The 9,867-nt window shown below is 41.0% G+C and overlaps 1 protein-coding gene across 1 annotated transcript in view; it reads right to left on the reverse strand.

The window, feature by feature from the left end:
- Window positions 1–9,838, reverse strand: part of IQSEC3 (IQ motif and Sec7 domain 3) — a 147,588-nt gene extending 137,750 nt beyond the window's left edge. The window contains exon 1 of the mRNA XM_019544593.1: window positions 9,713–9,838. The gene's annotated coding sequence lies outside the window, so the exon portion shown is untranslated. The remainder of the gene's footprint in view (window positions 1–9,712) is intronic.
- Between the last annotated feature and the right edge of the window lie 29 nt (window positions 9,839–9,867).

Here is a 9,867-nt window from a genome sequence, read left to right on the forward strand (position 1 = left end):
AACTATGAAACTACAGAATGGCATTCTGTGTACATTAAGATGTAGCTTCATTAATGTAGAATGTTTGGAAGAAGCATTGGCAAGTGGTTTCCTCAGGTCTTTTGCAAGTTCAGAGCAAGATCAGTGGTCTGGCATATATGGATACCAGGATGGCCCTCAGGATAAATCCAAATATTCAATTATTGTAGTGAAGGAGTCTATTCAAGTATCTAGGCAGAGATAAGCTGAGGTCCAGCTGGAAATGGATTTGTAAATTAGAAATGAACACATGGAAGACAAGGATATTTGTGAGGCAACTGAAGTACCTATACAGTTGACGCTTCTTATGTAACATCCAGCACAGATGAAAGCAGTCTCTTCTGAGGCTGGCAGGGGACTGCGTTGGGTTCCATTATTACAGGATGAAAGTGGAAATGGGCCCTGTATTTAAATAAATGAAATGGTGTATAGGATCCTCCTAGCTTTTAGGCCCAAACCTAGATTTAGCCATACAGTTCAGCTGAGGTGGTACAGTCCATATAGATAGCATTCCACTCAGTCTGCCAGCACAACTCTGGAAGCTGATGCTGAAGCACTTGCAGTGGGCATGATTTTCCCATTAGAGCAAAATGGTGTGAGCCACTTTTGGAGGACTGCCTGGAAATGGACTCTAGAGGAACAGAAGACAGCAGAACCTGACATAAATGTCTTATTTTTAAATGAAACTTCAGGGTTTTGGGGGAAAAGTATCCTTGAATACAGCAAAAATGAGGAGGAAGTTTAAAAACTGCAAGACAAGATTTGCCTTGGGGTGGGGGGAGGGGTTGTGCCTACAGTTTTCTCCAGTCCTTGAGAGTGGAAGGAGGTGTTTTCTGTTCTGTTTTTGTGGGCATATTTCAATGTATTTTCTCAGCCATAGTGTATGTCCTGCCTAGGTCTCTCGTGAAGAAGGGAAGCCTGTATCCATATTGGGCTGGGCATCCATGAGAAGTGAGGGGATCTATCTGGCTCTGATAAAATCACTGCTCTGTTAAAATCTGTTGTCTGTTAAAAATGCTCTGTTAAAATCACTGATCCTTCATCAGTCATTTCTCAGCTATTTTAAAGACATAGCTATAAGGCTATTTCTCCCAGGACACTATTGTCCCAGGAGACTATTGGTTCTTTGTGAACAATAGGCTTTTAACTATGTCTTTAAAATAGCTGAGAAATGACTGATAAAGGATCAGTGATTTTAACAGAGCATTTTTAAAAGACAACAGATTTTAACAGAGCAATGATTTTATTAGAGCCAAATAGATCCCCTCACTTCTCATGGATGCCCAGCCCGATATGGATACAGGCTTCCCTTCTTCACGAGAGACCTAGGAAGGACATACAATATGGCTGAGAAAATACATTGAAATATGGCCACAGAAACAGAGCAGAAAAAACCTTCCTCTACCATTTAACCATTCTCAAGTACTAAGGAACAATTTACAAAAAACCCTGAAAAAAATGTAAACTAGACAAAAGTAGGTGTATTTTGGAGAAAGTTGTTATTGCTTGACTCAAAATCAGCTAAGGGGATTCTCCTTCAACGTTTCAACGTTGCAAAGATGCACCCCTCTCTGAAACTAATCAAAGAAAGTTTTATCCCCTCCTGAAAAAGTTTTAATTTTGGAGTATACAAAAACAAGAGTTGATCAATTAGCATAATTTTAGCTTTCGCTGCTAGCAAAAGCTGCACAAATTTGCCTGTATATGAAGCAGACTGATGGCTCATACACATTAGGTAGGGAACATAAAGACATTACTAGACATGCAGCGTATCTTTATGAGCTTGCAGCAACAAACCTCCTATAGGCACTAAATTATAATACTATTAAAAGGACTACACACCTATTACATGAAGGATCAAAATGATACTTAATGGCTTTTCATTCTTCACTGTTATTTCTGTGTTGACTTGTTATCTGTTGTATTGTCAGCACTCAAGATAAAGCCATTTAAATCAGTGTACATTTATGTATATGGATGTGTATGTGAATACACACATGTGTATATGCACACAGGCTACAACAGATTGTCAATTGATATAAATTGGGATGGCTGATCGAAGTCAGTGGAACAGAATTTATACCAGCTGAAGATGCACTTTTACCTATAAAAAAGGAAAAAAAACCTAAATAGTATTTCATTTTGCTCTTGGGCACATAACACATATTAGTGCATATTCAAGCGCATTTCCTCTCCTACACATAACACACTGAAAACTAATGATGATAACTTTGTTTTTCAGTATAATGGAGATCATAATAAGACTACTCAGCTCTTATCTAATGTTTTTCATCTGTAGATTTCCAAGTGCTTTATAACAAAAGGTAAGATGGGTAGAGTGGTGTACACTGAAAAAAAGAGACTTGTTCAAGGTCACAAGTAAATTTAATAGTAGAGCTAGAAATAGAACCTAGGTCTTCTGATTCCCAGCCCAGTACAGGAGCCAATAGAGCATACTTCCCCCTAAATAGAACCACTGTATGGAACAGATCCAGTAGCCAAGATTCACATCTACCAATTTAAGACTTAGCCGAGCAAAACAAAAAATCCAGAAATAGAATGAACACTAGAATTCTACTAACTCAGCGTATGTTAGGGCACAGATATTTGTGGGGGAAATATTACTTAATTTTCAGAATTCCTTTTTTAAAAAGCAGAGAAAAATGTCACACTTTAAGATCATTCTAATCTGGGCTCATAAAGTATTCCTTTATCTTGTACTTATTTTTTCTTCAAGGGTTCCAGACTAAGCAATGATCACAAGCCACCTGCAATTTTATAAGAAATGCATTTGTTTTGTATCTGTTGCCCAAAATACATTTCTGGTTTTCTACAGTGTTTTTCCTGGGGGGGATCAAAGAAGGTTTCTTATCCACAAATAAACAGAAAAATAAACCATAGCTGAACTAAGAAGGAAAGGGAGAAAGAGTAATGCAGCTAAACTGACACAAAGAAAATACTAGGGGAAACGAAGAGACAAATAATAAAACACAGCAAGCAAAATAAAGAAGTAAAAAGATTAAGACAGAAAGACAACAGAGCTTTTCTGACTCTCTCTCACCCTAAGATGTCACGGCAAGCAAACTAAACCAAGGAGCAAGATCTGGATAGGCAAGGTGTGGAAGTCATTGCAGCCCTCTGCATTTTTGTGTAAATCTGTGCATGTGCACATTCTGCTTTAACATTTGGACACATATTTTTTGAACCACTAAACAGAAGCTGAATTTAATAAAAGAGCAACCCCTCCCTTTGCTCCCTGAAAGTCTCATTATCTGGCATCATGCCAAGGCTAGAAACAAATTTGTAATTGCTACGCCTAACCTTGACCAATAGCTCAGTTGATTTCACGTACAATGCAGATGAGAGTGTGTATAATCTTTGTAAAATGTAAATACTATATTGTATGCATATATATGCTATACATCTGTAGGTTACATAAACAGAAGATTTACATTAATCAAATGCAATTGTTTACAAAGTGTGTTTGCGGGAGAGCATGCTATGAAAGGGCTTTTTTAACCCACAAAAACCAGGAAATTAAAGTATCAGTCAATTGTACCATCAAGCGTAGTAGGAACTTCAGCACAGTAAGTGACCTTCCATAAAATGTTACTTGCAATGCACAAGTACAACAGAGAGAGTTATGGCTGACTAAATGTTACAATTACCTGGCACTGAAGAACTGAACCCCTGACTGAGATTTTACATGGCACCATAGTCAATCTTTGTAGCAATGCTCCCCATCCCCAGTCAGAACTGAACAGTTCTCTTTCTGGGTTCTGGCATATTGGCCTTTTGGTCAGCATTGTGTTGAGTCACTATTATGGGGACCCATATCCTCACCTCCTGGTGTTTTGAGTGGTCTCATTACTGGGCCTTGAGACCCTACCCTCCTGTCTGGATTTCCCAATGGTTTAATTAACAGGAATACATGCCCTTTCATATGTCAGTTGCTGAGGGATGACACTAAAAATGGTGCCAGATGAGCTCACTCCTCCTAAGGACAGGAAGTAAAAGAAAGCATGCCTCAATCTTGTATCTCCCTGGGGAAGAGGCACTAAAGAGGCAAACCAACACAAAGTCTGAGTCTGTAGAAGGATGTATTCAATTTCCAAGTGACTTGGGACTATCCAGCTGGCTGTAACAAAACATATAACCAAGGGAAATTAAAGCAAAAATAGAGCCAGTTTATAAAGAAAACATGCTTGCATCTTTCTCATCTCCCCATCTGAGCACTGGATGTTCCACCTTCATTGCTGATACTGTAGACCACAGCTGTTCACATTCAGAGGTTTATACATTTAGAGGTCTATACAGTGCCTGTTAGAGGCACTGCTGCACTGTCCTTATTGGGATTTCTGGTGGTAGTAGTCATAGATACTGACACATGATGACCTTGGCCGGTATTTCCTATAGACTCATTACTTGCTACTGCTTCCTCATATCCTTATCAGACATTGGATTTCTTCTGATAGCATCTTCAGCAATGATGCCTTCTTGCTATGGCAAGGATTTTGTATAATATCAGTGGGATTTTTCATGGTAACATTATTAGCCATTCAAACTCTGTCCTTGCAGCTGAGATTTCATATGGTGTCTGTCCTAGTCTTGGACTTTTCCCCCTTTTTTCTGGGATTTCTCATGGTAGGGTTAGTAATCACTAATGCCGTAACTGTTTGCCCAGTACAGATTTTATATGCTATGGATGTGATCATTCAGCTTATATTGTACTGTGTATTTTGAACTGAAAGTGAATGGAACCAATATGAATATAACTTAAAAGGAATACTGCATCATACAGTGGAAAAATGGATACTACCTCATATTCTTTTTAGTCAAATTATATATCATGCTTAAACAATCTATTGACTTGTCTACATTGAGGCATTATCCATAGATGTACCTGCATCAGTGCAAAACTCAACTTTATTTGAAGCTAGCATATGCCACACAGCTTCAAGTGACTTTTTACACTGGTGCAGTGCATCTACAGTAGAGTTGGCTTTGTGGCAATACCAACACTGCTACACTATTGTCTAAAATAAATATGTTATCAAACCCTGTGACACTCAGAACTAAATCTGAATTTAAAAATATAATCAGAGGACAACTCCTACACTTCTGTACCCAAAATAAAACTGGGGAGGGGAAGGTTGGGGTCATTCTTATAACTGAGTGTTATTGTTATATATATATAACATTTACAGGCACAGTGCACAAATATAGCAAAATATGTTACTAGTAAGCCAAAATATTTACAGTAATTGTTAGTACCATTGAAATCAGTGGGATTCAGTCTAATGCTTTTACCCTGCAGAAAATCCATAGACTAGAACATTAATGCATAGTTATAAAGAAAAATTAAGGGAAGCAGCATATCTGCATATGCAGTATCTTCATTTTATAGTTACGTAATTGAGCTTTTTAAATTAAACAAAAAATATAGCCAACAGCCTCAGTCCATAGCAGAGGCTGTGGCTGTAATATTTCATCTTTCGAACTGTGTCTTCTTTATTAAACAGCAAGATAACCTTCCTCCCACCCCCATCTAAAACAAACACAAAATCGAAGAGTTTCAGCCCAGTGTGCTCCAAAAAGATTATAGCCCCTAAGGACCGGAAGTTCTATAACATTTGCACCAAGAGGTACCAAATTGCAGGAGGGGGGTGGTCTTCAGCTGCAAATACAGAACTAGAATTCAACTGAATCAGATCCATTCCTGGATCTGCCACAGAATTTTTGTGCAAGGGTAAGCAAGCCACCTTTTTTTTTCTATGCCCCAGTTTCACCACAGGTATTAGAAGGCTTTATAATGCTCCCTGGTCTCATGTAAATGTTATTGTCTTTGGATGGAAGACTCTATAAATGAATTCATGTTTTTTTATTACTTATATCACAAAAGCCTTTGCCACCTGTGTACAAAGGACCTAGCCCTGTAGTTCTTACTCTGGAGTAGTAACACCCACTGAGGAGAGGGCTGCAGCATTTTCCCATTTAGACTTACGAAGCCAAATCAATCCAGGTGTAACTCTGTGGTATGCAATGAAGAGTGTCAAGGGACTGGCAATAAATGTAGTCTTCTGATAAAAGGGGGAAGGGAAAATCGCACTCAAAACATTTGGGAATATTTTAGGATGGTCTCTTAAGACAAGAGCTTGCCTAATAAGGGTGATCTAAAGCATGCTAATTCGACAACCTGTATTTTTCAGGCAAAACATTCCAGAATGACTGACCTTAATTTTTGTTTTTTAGAATTGAAAGTGAGGCACTTATGCAATAGATTTCTAGGCAGAAAGAGATACATGCCACAGAATAATAATCAGCCTAATTCCTGCTGAGAAATCGCAACACAAATCTTTCCTCAACATCTCCTTTAATAAGTGAGCTCAGCATTGCTAGTCTCTAACAATGACATGCAGCAGCAATTAGCAGTCCTCTGCATACCTAAGGAATTCCTTCTTTTCCAGAAAAGGACTTGTTATTTACATATGGGGTTTTTTACTTAAAATATAAAGGAGGTTTTGTCTACCTTTGGGAAGAAAAGCAGAACAGTAAATAAGCCTAAACTTTATATAAAAAGCGAGAGGAAAGAGAAAGGAATGTGTATTTTTTTTGTCAGCTTCTTAAGAAAAAGGCAGGCTGGTCAAGATCGAGAGTAACACTGGCCCAAAAGCTTAGCTCTTCACTTCTGTCCAAAGATGAAGGCTGAGCCAGGGTGATCAGGCGATCTCAACCCCAGCTCTAAATAAGAGAGACTTCTGGGCTGTCCCTGAGACAGGGGAGCAGAATGAATGGATTTAAACAAGCTGTCTTGGCCCTACAATTTAGTGGAAAACTGATAAAATCCCATTTCTTGGCAATGATGGACTTGGCACTGCTTTGACATCTGTTTAAGCCTTGCTTCTACCCACCACATTCCTGCATTGTAAGATTTCATTACTGCTCTGTTTAGAGTAGCCATTTTCTTTGGTGATGATTATTTGGTTCTCACAGACCTAGTGAGATACATTTTAGAGAAGACTGTACTGTAATGTTCATAACGTAGCAGTAAAATGATTAGGGGAGGGGAAAAAGATGGAAATCAGGTTAACTTTATATTGGATCTTCTCCATGTACCGCATCTACTAAACCAAATGTTCCCTACTCTTGCATAAAATCCCAAATATAACTCTTGGGTTGGTCAGTTGGACTTTAAGGAATGCTACACACACTGTCAGAGCTTCCATATTCAACTTGCCTCAGAGTTAGATGTTGCAGTCTCTTTGATTTCCCCCTGACACTTTCAGATGAGACAAACTAAAGCCTGATATATATAATCAGTTTAAAAAGAAGGAAAGGAACAACAGACATGGACCAGCGGGAGTGAGGAATCTGGACCTTTTTGAATCTCAGAAATTTGATTTTTATATAAAGACTTTAGTTTGTCTAAGCTATAGAAAGAAACAGAAGCAGTCTATTTTAATCCTCCTGAGTGAAGAGAGCTGCAGGGATTGCTGTGTTATCCCCAGCAGCAGCCCTGATTTTCCACAAATCGCTGTATATATATATCACAGATCATCTGTGTCCTTAATGCTCCTCTGTTTGTGCATTTTGATATGAAATCAAAAAGCCACAGTTCTTTGGGTTTTTTTCCCCCCAAAACCAACCTCACTACAAATAAAAGGCTCACACAGGAAGCAGCTATACAGAGTAGACTCATGTATTGAATCTGACTCTTCAGTTTGTCTAATGACGTATGTTAGAAACTATATTCAGATGAAAGGAAAACCTTGCCAATACTATGTTTCTAATTGTGGTTTCACTGCTGGGCTCAGATTCTTAAAAAATTAGCTTTGATTCTGCCTTGCTTGCATGGGCTTTAATTTGGTGTAACACAGGTGAATTAAACTGAGCTTTTCTGGACGGACAGTGAGTTGATTGTACATGAGTTCAGAATCTGTCCTGTGTCTTATTAAAACTTCTTACAGGGCATAGTGAATGACGGCCTGATCCTGAAAGTGCTCATTATGTGGCAGAGTGCTTGCTACCATGACTAGTTCTATTGGCCTCATTAAGTGGGGCTTCCAAAATTGAGCCCTTATAGTATATAACATTTTAGGGGAAAGGAGTTTGGTTTTGGCATGCAAGATATATAGTATATGTCCTGCCATGGCAGGGGGTTAGACTTGATGATCTGCTCAGGTTCCTTCCAACCCTACAAACTATGAAACTATGTAAGATATTGCGTACAGATTTTGACATTTCTGTACTAACTTTCTATTTCACTGACATGAGCAAGTGGTGTAAATTAGCTGGGAATCTGGCTGCATGCTTCTAGCTAACCTTCAGTGTTTGAAGCAAATGCAGTATAGGGATCCTTTTATGGAAAGAGAGGAGAGAGAAAAAGAATGTGTTCTGGGCTAGAAAATATTCCAAAGACCTCCTTTTCTTCAATAGCATCAGAACTAAACCATTTTAATCTGGAAAAGAAGGCCAATCGTGCTTTTACAACCAGTGTGTACTCTTGCTCTCAGATGCTATAGTGGCTTAAGGAATACATCAGACTCTTTCTGTTCTTCCCAAATTCACTAACTCTGCTTTCAACCAAAACCACTTCCCTACTTCCAAAACACCTAAGAAAAAGCAGACCAGGTACCTAGCACAGTTTTAATTCCAAAGGGGACATACTAGATGGCTAATGCAGAAAAACATAACTCTCCAGCACTAATCTCCTTCAGTGTCCGTGCTGCTGGCTTGCTAGCTCCGGCTTAGCATAGACACACACATATAGCATGGTTTTGGGTATTAGAATCCATGCGTGCTTTATTAAAGAGGAAAGGCAAGCAAAAATACCCGCTTCCTTTGAAAAGCTTAGACAGGTACCAGTCACTGAAGAAGCTAGAAAACTGAGATAGTCACAAGTGAATGGCATGTGTGCCTACATCCAAGCTGTGCAACACAGCCGGGCATCCATAATGGTGAGGAAATCCCATTGCTGGGCCACGAGGATGCTTTTTGTTTTTTTTTTTCTTTTCCCTCCTACCAGCTGTCCACCATCCTGATGCAAACAGAAGCACTGGCGCTCTGCTGCTGTGACTGGCAAAGCCTCCTTCCCTGCCCCGGCTGCACAGGAACCATCCTGCCTTATGTATTGGGTGATTGGTGTGCACATGCACCCGTGCGTGTGTGTGTATGCACTGGTGATGTATGCAGGGGGCAGTGTGCATGTATATGTGTGTGTGTGTGCGCGCGCACGTGCGTGTGTTACAAGGGGCAGTGTGTGGGGGCAATGAGTGGTGTATGTGTGACAACATGGGGTGTGAGGGAGAGACGATACAGACAACATGGGGGGGTGTGGCAAGAGGCAGTGTGTGAGAGAGAATATGGGGGGGTGCACGCATGTGTGAGGGAGAGCATGAGGGGGTGGCAAGGGGCAGCATGTGTGTGTGTTGCAAGGGGCAGAGTGTTTATGTGGTGGGGGCAATGCACAGTGTATGAGTGACCGCCAGTGTGTGTGGCAAGGGGCAGTGTGTGTACGTGGTGCAAAGGCTGATGTGGGGGGGCAAATGGGTGGGGTATGTGACAACAGGTGCGTGCGTGTGTGGACGAGAGGCACGGAGTGGCGCACACGAGCCCTGGGGCCGGGCCGGCCGGGAGGGATTCCCCGCCGCCCCCCGCCGCCCCGGCGCGCAGCCCCCGGCGCCGCCCCACTCACTCGGGTCTCCGGCTCAGGGCGCCCTTGGCGATGGCAGCGTGGGGCTTGTGCGGCAGCAGCGCGCTGCAGCAGCCCCGCTCCCGGGCCTCCTTCTCCTTCTCCTTCTCCCTGTCCCTGTCCCTGTCCGCCGGCGGCGGCTGCGGGGGCGCCCGGCC

This window comes from Crocodylus porosus, unplaced genomic scaffold, assembly GCF_001723895.1.
Source record: "Crocodylus porosus isolate Cpor-Errol unplaced genomic scaffold, CroPor_comp1, whole genome shotgun sequence".
Taxonomy (NCBI): domain Eukaryota; kingdom Metazoa; phylum Chordata; order Crocodylia; family Crocodylidae; genus Crocodylus; species Crocodylus porosus.